Raw genomic sequence first — 15422 nt, 5'->3', positions numbered from 1 at the left:
TTACTTGGTATTGGTGCATGATGCCAAACTCCATGCAAACACAGAGAACAAAAATGAAGGTCTCCATTACTTACATTATTTTCATAACTAATGTGTGTTGTGTGTGATTCTATTTTTTGACCATGTTAAAGGGGTTAAAAAGGGGTAGATAGGAAAGTGGTGAAATGGCGGCAAGCAGGGGGAAAAACAAAGGGAAAGAAATATAGAAATGTGCAGGAGGGAGGTAGGAAAGAACCATAGCTATCCATGCCTTCAATGGTGTAAAATGAATATGCATGGAATATTGGCTGAATTTAGACTATCACCTCAACAAACAGGGGGTGAAAGAACACAATCATGTTGTATAGCCAATTGGACAGAATTGAGTGTGTCAAGAAGGCATGTGCAAAGTGGAAAGCTTTTTATGGGATGATATTTTTTGTGGGCCAGGTGCCCTTTTTTTTTTTTTTACTTTAGTAAGAATGGAATGTTGGGTAAGGGACATAGGTATTACTTCTGGATCAGGTAAGTAGGGTAGGTGAGGAAGCAGATGCAAACAGGTAAAACAAGACAAGACACAGGGATGGTGAGAGACATGACAGGTTGGGGGATACCATGATTGGGGTTAAGGAGTGGACAACAGATGCCCATCAAACATGAGGACAGTGAGAATCTAGTCCTCACCTGCAGGACTGTGATCATCATCCCCTTACTCTGTTGGCTGTTGGAGTGCTTGACATCTTCTACTATGGACCATAAGAGAGAGCAGCCTCTCCATTCAGCATAGGCATGCACCAATGGAGTTGTGCATGACCCTTGCACCAACCTTGGCATCTTCTGCCAGGTGATAAAATCTCCAACTCCACCAGTACTCCCAGAGCACCAACTGCCAGGGTAGTGCTATCTGAGGGTGGAGATAGTGCAGGGGTAGCAGAGGAAGTTTTGCCAGGTTGGGTCACAGATGTTCTGGGTGTCAGTGCCAGAGCTGGTGGAGCGGGGGGCAGGCTGAGCTGCTGGTGTTACCCTACCTCCCTGTGCTGTAAAGTGTTTTATGATTTGTCAGAGATGGACGACACAGAAACATTTTGATGATGCATAGAAAGAAAAAAAAGAGATAAGGGTTGGGGTGAGAGAAAAAAAGAGATAAAATTAGTACCATCATATGCGACATATAATGCATTACCACAATTATACACTATTTTATCTGAACTTTTGTATTTAAGCATTCTGCTTAACAACTACAAATTATAATTAAAGATTGCTCAAAGTAATCCTTGCAATGTGCATATATTGCACATATGCTTGTCCAATTATACAGATTAAATTAACAGCAGGGCATTTATGCCACTTGTGTAGAAATTAATTTATGAACTACTTTTAAAGGATTTTACTATTTTATATTTGTTACTTGTGGTATTTGAACCCACAACATCTGACTGCAGTCTTAAACTTGACTCCTACAGTTGGATTGTGCTACAGACTGAAGCATGCATGCTTGCTTATACAGTTAGGATATGCATGCTTACTTTGCTACAATCATATAGAGAATAAATAAATTTAGAGGCAAAAATAATACTTCAGTTGTGCTACATACATACCCCTTGCTTCCCTCAGTCTCTCCAGATGCTCATTATGAGCCTCTGTATTCACTATAACCTCTGCATCGGCAGCGGAATAAAGAGAAGTGAACAAGAGAAGAGCATTATGCATACCGGTCTTACATATAATGCAGCTTTCTATCTACTATAAATTCTCTTTATAAGTATACTTAACCAACTGTGGAATGTTACCAGTCCTGAACTCATCCAGCCACTGGCTGAGTGTATCCCTCTTGCACCTTTTCAGGTCATTAAAGTGATGCCTACACTGTTCTCCAGTGTGTGGAATGTTAGTTACACTGGAGATCGCCTTGGCCAGACTATTCCAAGCCTCAGACTTGTACTGGGAGCTGGTATAGTCCCCTTGCAAAAGCCTTCAGCTGTGGCACTTTACCATGTGCCCAATGAAGATTCTGGACTGCTTAACACCCCACCTCAGTGTCCTAAACTGGGCACCTTCCCTTCTGCCACCAGACATGTCTAACCAGGGAGATCAGCAATAGCTAGGACTGATTTCCCACCAATGCCTGTTATCACATTTACTGGTAGTATGCAAACCCAAACAATGATGTCAAATGCATGTGCTCAATGTTAAGTAGAGACCAGCAGTGCCAAACAGAGATGAAAGCAGTTTTTTAAACTGGAAGGTTAATCTGACACTTAGAATTAGTTTGAGGGTTGTTTGCTGCTATAACTGCTAGGTGATTTAACTTTACATACATGTACTGGGGGCATAACTTTTATGACCTGACATATTTTTTGGGTGGGGGGCTTTACACACTGATAAAATTTTTTTTTAGAATGTGGGATTCAAACCTATGAATAAGAAACAAAACATTTTCTTCCACAGTGGTGAGCTTTCATCCTTGCCACAGAAGAACTGCTTTTCAGATGCACTCCTTATTTACATATAAATACACATGACAGACCGAGAGGTTAGCTATGTATGTGTGTCACCTGACAAGGTCTTGGTTTATACATCCCTGTGTGTATGAATATTACTGAAGTCTGAAGACCATCCAAGGCCAGAGAACATAATTATTATTACAGAAACATAGTAATCAGTATACCTTCAGTCATACATATAATTCATATGAGCTCCATTGCTATACATACTTATTGTTATTTATAATTATGTGTAATTTGTTATGTGACATTTAATATAAAGTGAAATGGAATAGCAGTAAAAAGATTTTGAATTTCATGCATTAGAACCCAGGGCCATCTGTATTGCACGCCTATACTTACACCTGCTGCTACAGGAATAATTAAATAACAGTTGTATATTTTCCCTATTCATTATTAATGTCTGCCTGTTAACCACTGCACAATGCTGCTTAGTGTTTGAGCAGTGCCCAACATACTCTCTGCAGGTGTTCTAGACCTGCAGGTATTGGAGAAGATTGCGAACCGCTATGTTGGAAGATAGAAAGGAAAAGATGCAACAATGTATCCTTTTTAAATTTGAGAATGTCTGCATCCTGTCTACAGGTGTTCTGTCTCCTTCTTGTGTGGGCCATTAGTGTTGTGCAAATGAGAAAAGCAAAGCTAAACTTGTGTTAGCCTTGTGAGCAGTATTTATTAGGTTTCATCCTTTTATAGACAAATGTGGGACTTGAACCATGATCTACAGACAGTATATACTGTGTGAATCAATGTGTTTAGCAGATGTGCTACACACAGGTGATTCACAGCTGTAGTTGATGTATTGACTATCAAATAAGTGCTATTGTGTTTATCTATGTCCTGTGTTTATGCTAAGCAGCACACCGTGAAAATACTGGCATTTAAAAAAAAAAGAAAAACATCTATAAAATAAACAACACTACAACATATATGTTTGTACACATAAAAGATTTTTAGACAAGTCTAGCTTTGAACTCTCACACCAATGAACCTTCATAACACAGTAAGGGTGTCTTAACCCTCTTTGCCACAGAAACAGCTTTGGAGCAGAAATAAAAATCATTGTACATAAAAGTAAGTCCAAAATCATCCACAATATTAAAAAGACATGTGGCTTGTACACTTCTGAGCTGTTTGTACATGTATTAATTTCAGATGTAGTGCAATGAGTGCTCATGCAAGCATTTGTGACTGTTGCTTGCAGAAATGCAGCTCTATCTTATCTCTGCACAGTGTTCATTCTTCTCTTATCTGAGCAGTAATATGAATCATGCATGCTGTAAGGCATTTTTTATCATTCTCCTTAAAATGTGTAAGATATTAAATGTCAATAATATACAATTTTCAACAAATTCAGTGGAGGTTGGATGTTAATGAACAGAAACTGTGAAATGTGTGTTGCTTACTTAGATTTAAAACTTTGTTAGAATTACTTCTACACTTTGCAAGTCTAACCTGGCTGATACACCCACTAGAGGAAAGGGAGTCTGGATTATAGGTTCATAGGTGTGTACTAGGCTAATGGCCCTGGAGCCTTTACAAGCCTAGCCCATAGAAGTACCCTGGCTTTGTGCTGCCCAACGTTAGTTCCCAGTGCCTCTATCAAGTAGAGCCACTGGAGTGATCCCAGGGTGAACCTTCTATTTCTCCTCCAGTCATCAAGATTTCTCTTGAAGAGGGCCAGTGACGTGGTCTGCTTGACATGTATGGGAAGTCTATTCCAGAGCATGGGCAGTCACTGGATTATGAACCTGTCCCTCCAGCATGTTCTGTTGATTGTGGCAATGATGTTGAGGTCTCTGAAGTGTGTGGTGAGGATGGATTAGGATTTCTTTAGATGTAGCATTTCTAACAGAGCTGGGTCAAACATGGCTTTGTAAGTCAAGCAGAGATCGCCTCTTAATAGATGATATGAGACAGAGAATAGCTGGAGTTTTTTGAGTCTGTCCATGTATGACATGTGTTTAAGGCCTAGGATCCTCTTCATGAGGTACATTTGTGGCCCTTCCAGCTATTGCATGTGTCTAGTGAGGTACATGCCAAATGGGACATTATACTCAATGATTGGCCTAATGAGGGAAGTGTAGCGAGAGATGATGACCTCTTTCTTCCTGGATGCAAAACCCTTGGTAATGAGATGTGCCACAAAGAAGGACTTTCTGACCAAAGTGGCAATGTGATGGTTGAAGGAGAGGTTGCTGTCATCCTGTGCTCCCAGATATCTTATAACACCATCAGTGTTCAGTGGGCTCCCATCAATGTGGTAATTAGTGGGAACTGAGAATTTCCCAAAGGAGATGATGACCCATTTTTTGGCATTAAGCTTAAGGCCATGTTTTCGACACCAGACATTGGTCTCAGTGAGGTCTTTCTGTAGGATGTCTCCATCATGTGGAGAGTTAATAATGGTTCCCAGCTTGCAGTCATCTGCGAACTTGGTCAGGCAGAGTCGCTCCGTGTTGGCCTGGACTTCTGAGAAGTAGATGCCAAACAGGAGAGGACCCAGGACTGATCCCTGTGGGACTCCACTCATCACTGGTCAGCAGTCTGATTTGGAGTCCCCTACTTTCACACTGTGGGTTCTATCTGTGAGCCAGTTTGCAACCTATCCAGTGATATAGGGGTTGATGGCTAGTTTGGTGAGTTTATCAATAATTCCCAGGTGGGGAATGGTATCAAAGGCCTTGGCCAGATTGAGGTAGGCTGTATGAACTGCCTTGTCCTCATCCACAGATCTGGTGACTGACTCAAAGAAGTCAACCAAGTTGAGCAGGCATGATCTACCTTTCACAAAAGGTAGATTGCTGTTGTGTTTTCCTTCTCCCTACCCTTAATCATTCATAGTTGCAATCCATTAGCAACAAACACTGAGGGAGTGCCTGCACTATGTTTATATCTGCTACACAGAGCCTAGAATTTGGGATTTAGCAATTATAATGACTTCACACCTCATTTGCATCTTCACCATAATCACAGGCCTGAATCTACAATATGCAAAGGTAACTGTGTAGCTAGGGAACCTGAAGGTTAGGAGACCTGTTTATGTGGATAACACACAAGAAGACTGCTATAACTTTATATTTATGTGCACAAAAGACTACTGATCCCAATAAGTTATGATTGCATTTTACCGTTATATACTGGGTATGATCACATGTCACTAGGAAAAATATTTATGTGTGTGTGTGTGTGTGTGTGTGTGTGTGTGTGTGTGTGTGTGTGTGTGTGTGTGTGTGTGTGTATATATATATTGTGTGTGTGTGTGTGTGTGTGTGTGTGTGTGTGTGTGTGTGTGTGTGTGTGTGTGTTTGTGTGTGTATGCATTAGCAAATGCTACTTTTATCTGTATGCACTTCTTAGAAGTTTATTGCTGGCATAAGCATTTTTGTCATAACATTTTACTTTTGCTGATGTACAGCCTTATTTAACTTTTATCACAAGTGCTAATCTTACAACTGTTTCTCTTTATACCCTTCTATTGTTATTTCAGTGAAATGTAAATGTCTTATATTGTCAATGATACAGGGGTGTTAGCCTTCTAGGATGGCCCATAGAAACCTCTAGGGGGAGTACTGGCCACATGTAGAGGTGACTGGCAACTGCATAAAAATTATTATTATGTGGTAAATGTGTGTACATGTTTTTGGGACAGTTTGTTTGATAGCACTTACAACAATTCAGTGATGTTTTATTCCTTTGTTTGGTACAGAAATGTTATTTGCCTGTTGGTTTGGGAGTGGGGGAGCCAAGTTCCATCTCTGTGTTGCCACAACCAACTTGTTTTTACAGAGGTTTGTTTTGCTATTGTTACTCCTTGTTTTGGATCAAACCTTTGTTTGTGTGTGACTGTGATATGTTACAACCACATAACCCTTTTTTTGTAGCTGAGTACATTGAAAGCTGTTTTTCTCTAGTGAGTAATATCAAAAACTAATAATATGTGCTATATCTAAGCAGGACTTTTATTTATGTGATATTTATGTGTAATATAATTTCTTTTGTGTTTTGTGTCACCTAGGACTATGGCATCCAAGCTTCCCAATCCCCACAATTCCCCCTTCAGTGACCCCAAAAATTATGTAATTGTCCAAGCATTTTAGCAACATGATGCCTTTCTGATTGAAAGAAGATGTGGAGATATGTCTGGAAGAACGCAAATTTGGAACCAGACTGTGAATGATGTGAATGTTGTTTGGGGATGCACTGGGGCATGTAACCAGGTGTGTTGTAGGGCCACTGACATGGTTTCATCAGCCTGGAGGAGAGCAGCTGCAGTGGGCTGTGGACAGATGGCTACTGGGGGGGTTCTGCTATACAGCCATTACTGACACCAAATGAAGGGTTCCTGTCCACTGTCAGGGATCCAGAGAGCTCAGTGGAAAGTTCACAACAGGTTGTGATTGATGTTCATGCTGCTGTTTCAGGGAGGACAAGTATGTCCCAGGGGGAGCTTCCATGTAGGCTTACCTATGTCAATTTTTTAATATTTCTTTTATTGAAAGCAATATTTAAGTTGGTTTAATACATTTTTTGAGGGGGAACTAGTTATAGATTGATACTGTTAACAACACATTCTAGTTCATTATGCATGGGCTTGGGGTGGACGTGTCATCCATGTTTCAGTTAAATGTATTGTTAATGGACATATAAAGGACACCCCTCCATTATTGTTATTGTGATGATGGTATCCTTACATTTTGCTTAATTTCTTCCAGGACCATTTTCCCTAACAAGTGTGGAGTCATTTGCACATGGAAAGCCAGTCATTTGTATTTCAGTATGGATGAGTATTTCACAGAAATATTAATTTATGCATATATATGAGATTGGGGTCTGGACTGTGGGTGTATTGCTGTACTATCTGTGATGGTGGCCGCAATGTTAGTTTGTTAGCATATATTGAACTGTTGTAGTGTATCTATTAACTTCTTTCCTGTGTTTATTGCTTATTATCACAGGTGATCCTGAAAGTGGACATGTAGGACTCTTGCCATCTAATGTCAGAGTATCTGCAGACTCTGATGATGATGATGATGGTGGTGGCTAAACACAGGCACAATCAGGGGGTGTAGAGGTTGAATCTGACACTGAAGTTGAAATTCAGACATCCCTTGTAATTCCATCAGGCACAGCGAGTAGGCCCATGCCAACACATATCAGTGAGCCATCAGATATTGGACAGGTGGTGAGTGAGACACTTGATCAGGGTAGTGTGGTTACTGCACCTTCAGTGCCTATTGACTCTGGCCATAGCCAAGTTATGGACATGCTGCCATGCAGAAGGACTGTTCAAGTTGCTTGCAGGAGGCCAGTTGTCCATCCTCTACCTGATTCAGGTGTGTCTTTCCATGCCACTCAACATATGTTTTGGACCATTGTGGAAGTGCAGGCACATTCCAATAGGGCCTACAAGGAAATGTTTAGGGTTGTAGAAGTGGCACAGGCTGACATGCATGACTGGCTCCACTGTGTTGCTGATTCAATGGCTTGGATGAATGACAAGTTGGAGGGGGCAGTGTCTGTGATGGAACATCTGCTGGGAGGTGGATGGCATCCACATGAGAGCTGGTCAACCACATCATCTGATGCTAGCCAATGTAGCTGTGCTTGATCACGCTCCCATTGCGGCAGTACTTCCACTGCTCCATCAGTGGTTGAAGTGCCCACACCCAGAAGTATCAGGCCAGGGGGTGTGGTCATGGGTGTACTAATGAGGAGTGCTCATCCAGTAGATATGAGTCACATTCATGTATCAACTGTGCATCTGACTGTGGGCATGGATGTGGCAGTTCAGCTCTTGGCAGAGCCAGTTCTCAGGGTCAAGGATGATGACAGTGAGCTGTCACCTATACAATGCACGGTTCACACCTGTCCAACATACCAGGAACTAGAGCTAACACAGTGTTTAGCTGTGTTCTTTCAGACATTCATACACCAATTTCACCTAGAGTGCTCCAACAGACACACACACACACACACATAAAAGTTACATGGGTCAGTCATGAGGCTTAAAGCTCACTCTGTCTTAGTGGTCATTTGATACTTTATCCAAGTGTCTGCCTGTCTCTCTTTCTTACTCAGACACACTCAATACCTTTTCTGTCAGCCTCTGCCTCCTGCCCCCCCCCCCACATACACACAACACTCCATGCAACTGATGATAACTGTGCCATATCCTTGTATTCTATCTTTTGGATGCATGGATACATGCTCTGGGTGCATAGCTGACTTAATGCTTAGTATATCTGTTTCTGTGATGTTCTTTTGAAAATTATACTGCTTTCTTACAGGTTTTTTAATGTGCACATCTCTGCCAACCTGTAGATCAACAGCATTGGACCAAGCCATAAATAAAAGTATGACAAAGGGGAGAGTTTTTAAACATTTTGGCCTTACAAACTTAGACAGTTGATGGAATAACAAGTTTTGCATTACTATTTTTATGTTTGTTCTAAAGGATATGAAGTCTGAAACTGAAATGTGTGTCATTATTTTCTTCTTACAAACATATGAGGCCAAAATGTGGGCATTCATTGAAAATCTGCACATTTTAGATGTAAGGCCTATTACTTGATAGAGGACACATGTATTCACATAAGTCAGTGCTGTCACATCTTCATGTAATTACTGTAAAAAGCACCCACATTATACTTACTTACATTAACTAGTGCAGTATGCAAGGATATGCCATTCATTTGTATACTTAGACATTTATTTTTCTATTCCAGGTTCAACACTTACCTTGGAGATGTAGCAGTTGCAAGAGTTTTAGGTTAGGGCTGACTCTGTCTAATGCTAGCAGTACATAGCCATTACATGGGTAAGTGAAGGTTATGAGTGTTGCCTGGCATCGATGTTACTGTATGCATGTGCATAGGATGAAGGTTTTAGCCCCTTAAGTGGTCAGCGTGTGTGCTATCCATTGCCTCTTGGCCAGTGTGAGGTCATATTGTGCATCTCTATGTCTAACTACATCCACGGTGGTTGCTGATTCTCCCTCTGATTCCTCAACTGGTGTGGCTGTGGTGACCTTGCCAGTGGTGGTGGGATGTGTGGCCCATCTCCTCGCAGTTCCTGCCGAAGATATTTTCTCAGGATAATGTTGTGGAGCATGGCACAGATGTGAATATTTAAGCACGTGTATGAGGATTGTACTGCAGGGTTCCCCCAGATGTATATAGGTACCAGAACCACAACTTCAGTAGCCCAAATACAAGTTCAATGATATTTCTTGTTTGAGCATCTGCTTCATTATAGCACTCTTCAGCTGGTGTGTGTGCAGTTCTGATGGGTGTTATCATCCACTGTTCCAGTGCATAACCTGCATCCCTCAGTAAATGACCCTGTGTGATATCCCCCTAGTAAATATCTCATACATTTGAGAGTTGTGGCATATATGCTGTTATATTGTGATGTATTGCCAGCTGTATCAGGAGAAGTGGGACAGTGCATGTGTGGCATATGCCAGCATGACTGGCAGAAGTTTTGTAAATAATCTTATGGCATTTGACTGACACATTACTTTGTACAGATGCTTGTATTAAACATTTATTTTTAAAAGTTTCTTATGTTAAAAAATGCTGCAACAGAATCTTAACAGAGTTCTGAATGAGAACTGTGCCAGAGTCAGGTGACTAGATGTGATGCAATTCTATAACCAGCTGAAGGACAGAACTCTGGCAGCAGCAGTTTTTTTTTTATTTTTGCTTTTGTTTTTTTTTTTAATCTGATATATAAAAGATATATGTCAGTTATCACAGTTCAGTTGCTAGTAGTTGGTCAGTTGTTCAGTAGTTAGTTGTATAGTTCAGTAGTGTGGAGTATCTCTTCTTGCCTTCTGGAAGTGAGCATCTCAGAAGTACATCTTGCCTTGCAATATTAACTGAGTTAACTAGGGACTGTTTCTCTTTACTTTAGTTAGGAAAAGTACAGTGAGATTAGTTTAGTATTATTTCTTTTTCTGCATGTGAGATTCTATCCAACTGTGTTATTTTATACTTCTTGTGACTGAAAACTCCGATGTTTATTGTAACTAAATATTAAGTATTTTCCTGTTTTTTATTTTTATTATCCATTATTAAATATTTTTATAGCTTTTCATTGTGACTGGTCTTTTAGTGAATATTTTTACTATCTTGAGAGTACCTGTGCTTTTTTCGGTGTCATTGTGGCCACTCTGAAAAGCCTTACTGCTTTGGTCACACTCTACCATTTCTATCAGTATTAATTTGACATAGTATAATTGGTTACCCCTTTGTAAGAGCCTTACAATTTTTGGCTGGTGGCAGCAATCAACCCTGTGGTCTGGAGACAGAGGACACAGCTGGTGAATCTATGTCAGCCTTTCGTGTGTGTGTGTGTGTGTGTGTGTGTGTGTGTGTGTGTGTGTGTGTGTGTGTGTGTGTGCATGTGTGAAAAATCAGATATTCAAGTATGTGTGCCAGACACTTGGAAATGAAACACAGTGCTCCAAGGTGGGTCTTGTTTGGGATCTGGAGAGACAGAGAGCCCAGTCACAGTGGAGCATGTTCCCTGTGTGCTGTTGGGGGAAATTGTGTTGAATGCAGAGAGCTGCATTTGAAATAGTGTGTAAATCCATCCCTGTTTTAATGACCGCCTTTCACCAGTGTCCATGGTAAGGATCGTGGCTCCTTGATTACCTGCCTTGGGGTAAATAGGGGCTGTTACATATGTATGTGAGTAGTGGTAACTGCCAGGGTTGCCAACACACACATTCAGGATGATTCCCTTAGCGTTACATATGACATGGCAGTTAAAAGAGTGGTAGCCCTTTCTATTTATATATATCATTCCCTGTTTCCTGAGTGGTGCTTTGATTTCTACATGTGTACACTCTATGGTGCCCAGGACTTCAGGGTAGTATGCTGCAGGGTATAACTCCTACATAGTTCTGTCTCTGTCCTCAGCTGTATGGGGAAATATATATACTCACTGCCATATTGCAGCATAGCATTCAGGAACTAATGAAAAATACTGAATGCTGATGCCTGTGACACCCCCAGCATGCCCCCTGTTGGTCTCTGGAAGATTCTTGTAGCTAAAATTCTAAGTGCTACACATACTTTAGTCTCTGCTGGTATTGGTTCCCCTTGGTTTGCCCTTGCTTTCAGCAGAGAATGACAGAGGTTGCAAAGTTCCTGTAGTGTGCCTTTATCTACCCTATAGCACTCTATAATTTCCACCTCACGTAGATTATGAAAAGTTAAATGGGGTCTAAAACCCTTCTTCTTCTTGGTTGTGGTCTATCATCATCATCATTAGCAGCAGCAGCAGTGTAGACATGGGCCTGCTGCATATACACATGAATAAGACCAACAGCAGCCCCTAACATTCTTTCTGTGTAGCCTAGTTTCTGTGGCTGTTTTCCAATAGGTTTTGGAATTGGCAGGAAAACCCAGCACTGAGTCTACATGGTTGCTTTATAGCTTGTTGAATAGCTCCTCCATTTGGATTGGTTGATTAGCATACAATTCAGCTGCTTATGCGGTAATTAGCATGCCATGATGTTTGGCATGTTTGAGTAGCTCTACACACCATGTAAAGCTGCTTACGGAATACAAAACTGTGCGCTATCATGTGAGCATCACGCTGCGATGCTCACACAGTTTTGGCAGATCATGTAGGTTTTATTGATCTGCACTATCATCTTTAAATCAGTCATCAGGGTGAAAGTAAGTTAAAATATTCATAAAGTAAACTGTCTAGTCTCTTTCTTTTTAAAATTATCCTTTGCATTAGGACATAAATAAAACCTATATTTTGTGCTGTAGGTTAACTGATTAGGGAAGTGCTTGTTGCCTTTAAGGACATCAGTTTTTGTCCAGATTATTTCTTTTATGTCTACTGGCATCTATTGGACATTTTTCAATGTTTTTAAGAAATGTTTGTGTATACTTTTTACTCACATATTCTCATCTATACATTCACTTTAGCCTTTATAGACTCTTTTAACTGACAATTTAAGCAGAATTTTTCTTCATGTTTCTGCACTTGATTTCTGCTCACGATTGACTTTTGTTCACATCAGTGAATAAGAAATACTCCTGTTTTGTCTGTATCAGAGTTTTAGTGTTTATTACTCCTTTACTGTCTGATTCAGAGATTCAATTTTCACTATAGTAATTATATTTTTTATTATTTCCTGTATTATGTCAGTCTGATTGTTTTGCCTTGAAATATGTGTCTTGTGTTGGTGTTGAGCCACACATTCTATACCTTCTCCCCAAAATGATTTGATCTTTTGCAGTTCATTTTTGCTTTGCCTTTTTGGGGCAATTACTTCTTAATGGATATTCACCCCTGCAAGTTTTACATATCAACAGTGGAGTCTGTTTTACAATCTTAATCTGTAATATCTTTTTTGGTTCTGATTTTCATTCACTACACTGTCTGTATTTTTCATTCCTGTTGCCTTGTACACTTTTGCTGAGTGTCTTAACTCTATTTCTTTGTAATTATTTGTCAGATCTTCTCAAATTTCTAATTACCTTCCATAGTCTTTAAAGTCTTTTAATGGGATATGTCTTTCAAACTGTTTTGACTGACATTTCCTTATTAAAATTTCAGTCTAATCTGCATTTTGCTTTCTGAATCATTGTTTGTATACTTACAGTTCTTGCCTTCTATATCTATAACTTTATTTAGGCCTTTTGTGGCCTTTTTAAACACTTCATATGGTATGCTTGTTTGTGGTTGGAAGTATTTTTTGATCTTTCTTGTACTGTTGTATAAGTATCCTCTTATGTTGACAAAATGTCAGCATATATTATATACCTTGTCACCATGCATGTAGTGAAAAAGAGATTTCATTCTACTGTCCCCAACACTATACAGTCCTGTGAAATATGTTCTAAATGTAGATACAGACAATGACTCATTGTGGTCTCAGGCAATGACTATCCATATTAACAGTCTAAAGATAAACTAATAAATTCTGTGGTATCAAGAAGGAGGCAACAGTATTCCAAACTCAAAATGTATTAGAACAAATTTAGTGTTTGAGTTTGGAATACTGTTGCCTCCTTCCTGGTATCACAGAATTTATTAGCTTGTGTTTGGTGTGTTTCTATGGAGTATTTAATTTTAGCAGTCTGAAGATCCTGAATTTATAGTGACATTTTCTTCTTTTCTATCCTTGTCTATTAAACATTGTCTAGCACTTTCTCTTTAGTATCACCTACATTGCTTATTTTTTTCTTAATATGTTTATCAATTTTGAATATTTTTGTTTGATCCTTCTTGATAATTTAAGTGTTTCTGTCAGAAATGACTATCATTTATTCTGTGCAGTTGTGTTGTTGGAATTAACTTTTCAGTTGTAAAATAACAAGACAAAATGGCACCCATCTGAATACCTTTACTGACTAAAACAATTCTGATTTGCTCAGTTTGTTCTCTATTTATGTGCCATGTCTTGAGTGTTTCCCGGTATTTGATAGTTATGTTCTGTAAAGATTATCTGAATCACAGGCACTACAGTCTTATTTTTGGTAAGACATTCTTAGGTACGAGAAGAGGTGGCTACAGCTTCTTTAAATCACTGAGGAGAAAATATATTTACTTCAAATAAAGTAAATAAATAAAGGAGCTTCAAGATCATTGTACATCTGTCACGGGATACTTCCCTACAAAAACAGTTCCAATTGACCACTTATTAAAATAATTTTGCTTGTACAACATCTGGCTAAACAGCATTCAGAGTGTTTTCAGTGAAGGTGTAATGCAAGCTGATCTGTCTGACCTTGTGAATAGGGTAGGTGGCATATAATCTGAATGTAAGTACTGCAGTAAGCCTGCTGAAATCCATAGATATAACAAAGACCCAGTCAACAAGTTGCAGTGTAAGGCAAATCAAGGAAAACAGATTGCAGCTTCACAAGCAAAAACAGGTTAGCCATTGCATTTATCCATTTACTCATATTGCCACCAGGCATCAATATAGAGTCAATAACATGTTTATCTGACTGATTATCCTTTTCAATATCCTATTTTCACTAAATACTTCAGTGAGGCATAACATGTGAGACAATATACTGGAGAGTTACTGGTGTTCATTGCCATGACAGCAGTGCACTAGTGGTATCTAAAATAATGTCTGTGGACCCAGTCGTGACTTGACACACTCCTCAACCCTTTTACTAAACATTTTCTTTCATAGTCTGTCATGCCAGATTTTTTTGGTAATAATGTTGATAAAATACTCTATTCCAGGGTGATGAAATGCTTGCTGGTATAATGGTGGAAGAGGCCACACAGGCTTTTTCTTATATTTGTATGCATTCAATATATTTCTTCAATTCATTGAGATAAGTTGCATTAATAATACTGATGGGGATGTTTCCAGGTCAGAAACATTTCATTTAATTTTTTTTATTTGAATGTTAATTGAGGAACAGATGTATAAAGAAAAAATACATTTTGAAATAAATGTTAGTATTACATGCTTCCACGTCACATAAATATTAACTCAGCAGTCAGCACAGTTAGAGCCTAATTGAAATCAATGCAGTTAAGAAGACATAACAAGTGAAAGCTTAGCAGCAAAACTGGAAGGCAAACTTATTGCGTTTTAAAAAATCACAACTTATGTGAGGCATAAATAGGAAGGCTATTTCCTAAGTGTCTTACTTACATGTATGATTCCTATTGTATTATGTATAAGTCAGATGTAGTATATGATTCCTCTAAACTAGTCCAGTTTTAGGGAAACATTCCATTTTTTTTCCTTGCAGCACCATCTGCTTTGCTGCTTTGTTTTAAGTAGTTTGACCCATATTATTTTTGCACTTTTATTGGTTCATCAACAGTCCAACAATGAACCAATGAAAGAGCGACTTTCTGAATCATGTCATTGCTGTAAAAGTGACTGCTTAGCAATGAACTAATGACAGACTAGCTTGTTTGCAACAGTCTAGTGAT

This window comes from Protopterus annectens, chromosome 4.part1, assembly GCF_019279795.1.
Source record: "Protopterus annectens isolate FY-2018-M chromosome 4.part1, PAN1.0, whole genome shotgun sequence".
NCBI lineage: Eukaryota > Metazoa > Chordata > Ceratodontiformes > Protopteridae > Protopterus > Protopterus annectens.
The sequence above is the reverse complement of the archived record's forward strand: the minus strand, read 5'-3'. Positions refer to the sequence as shown.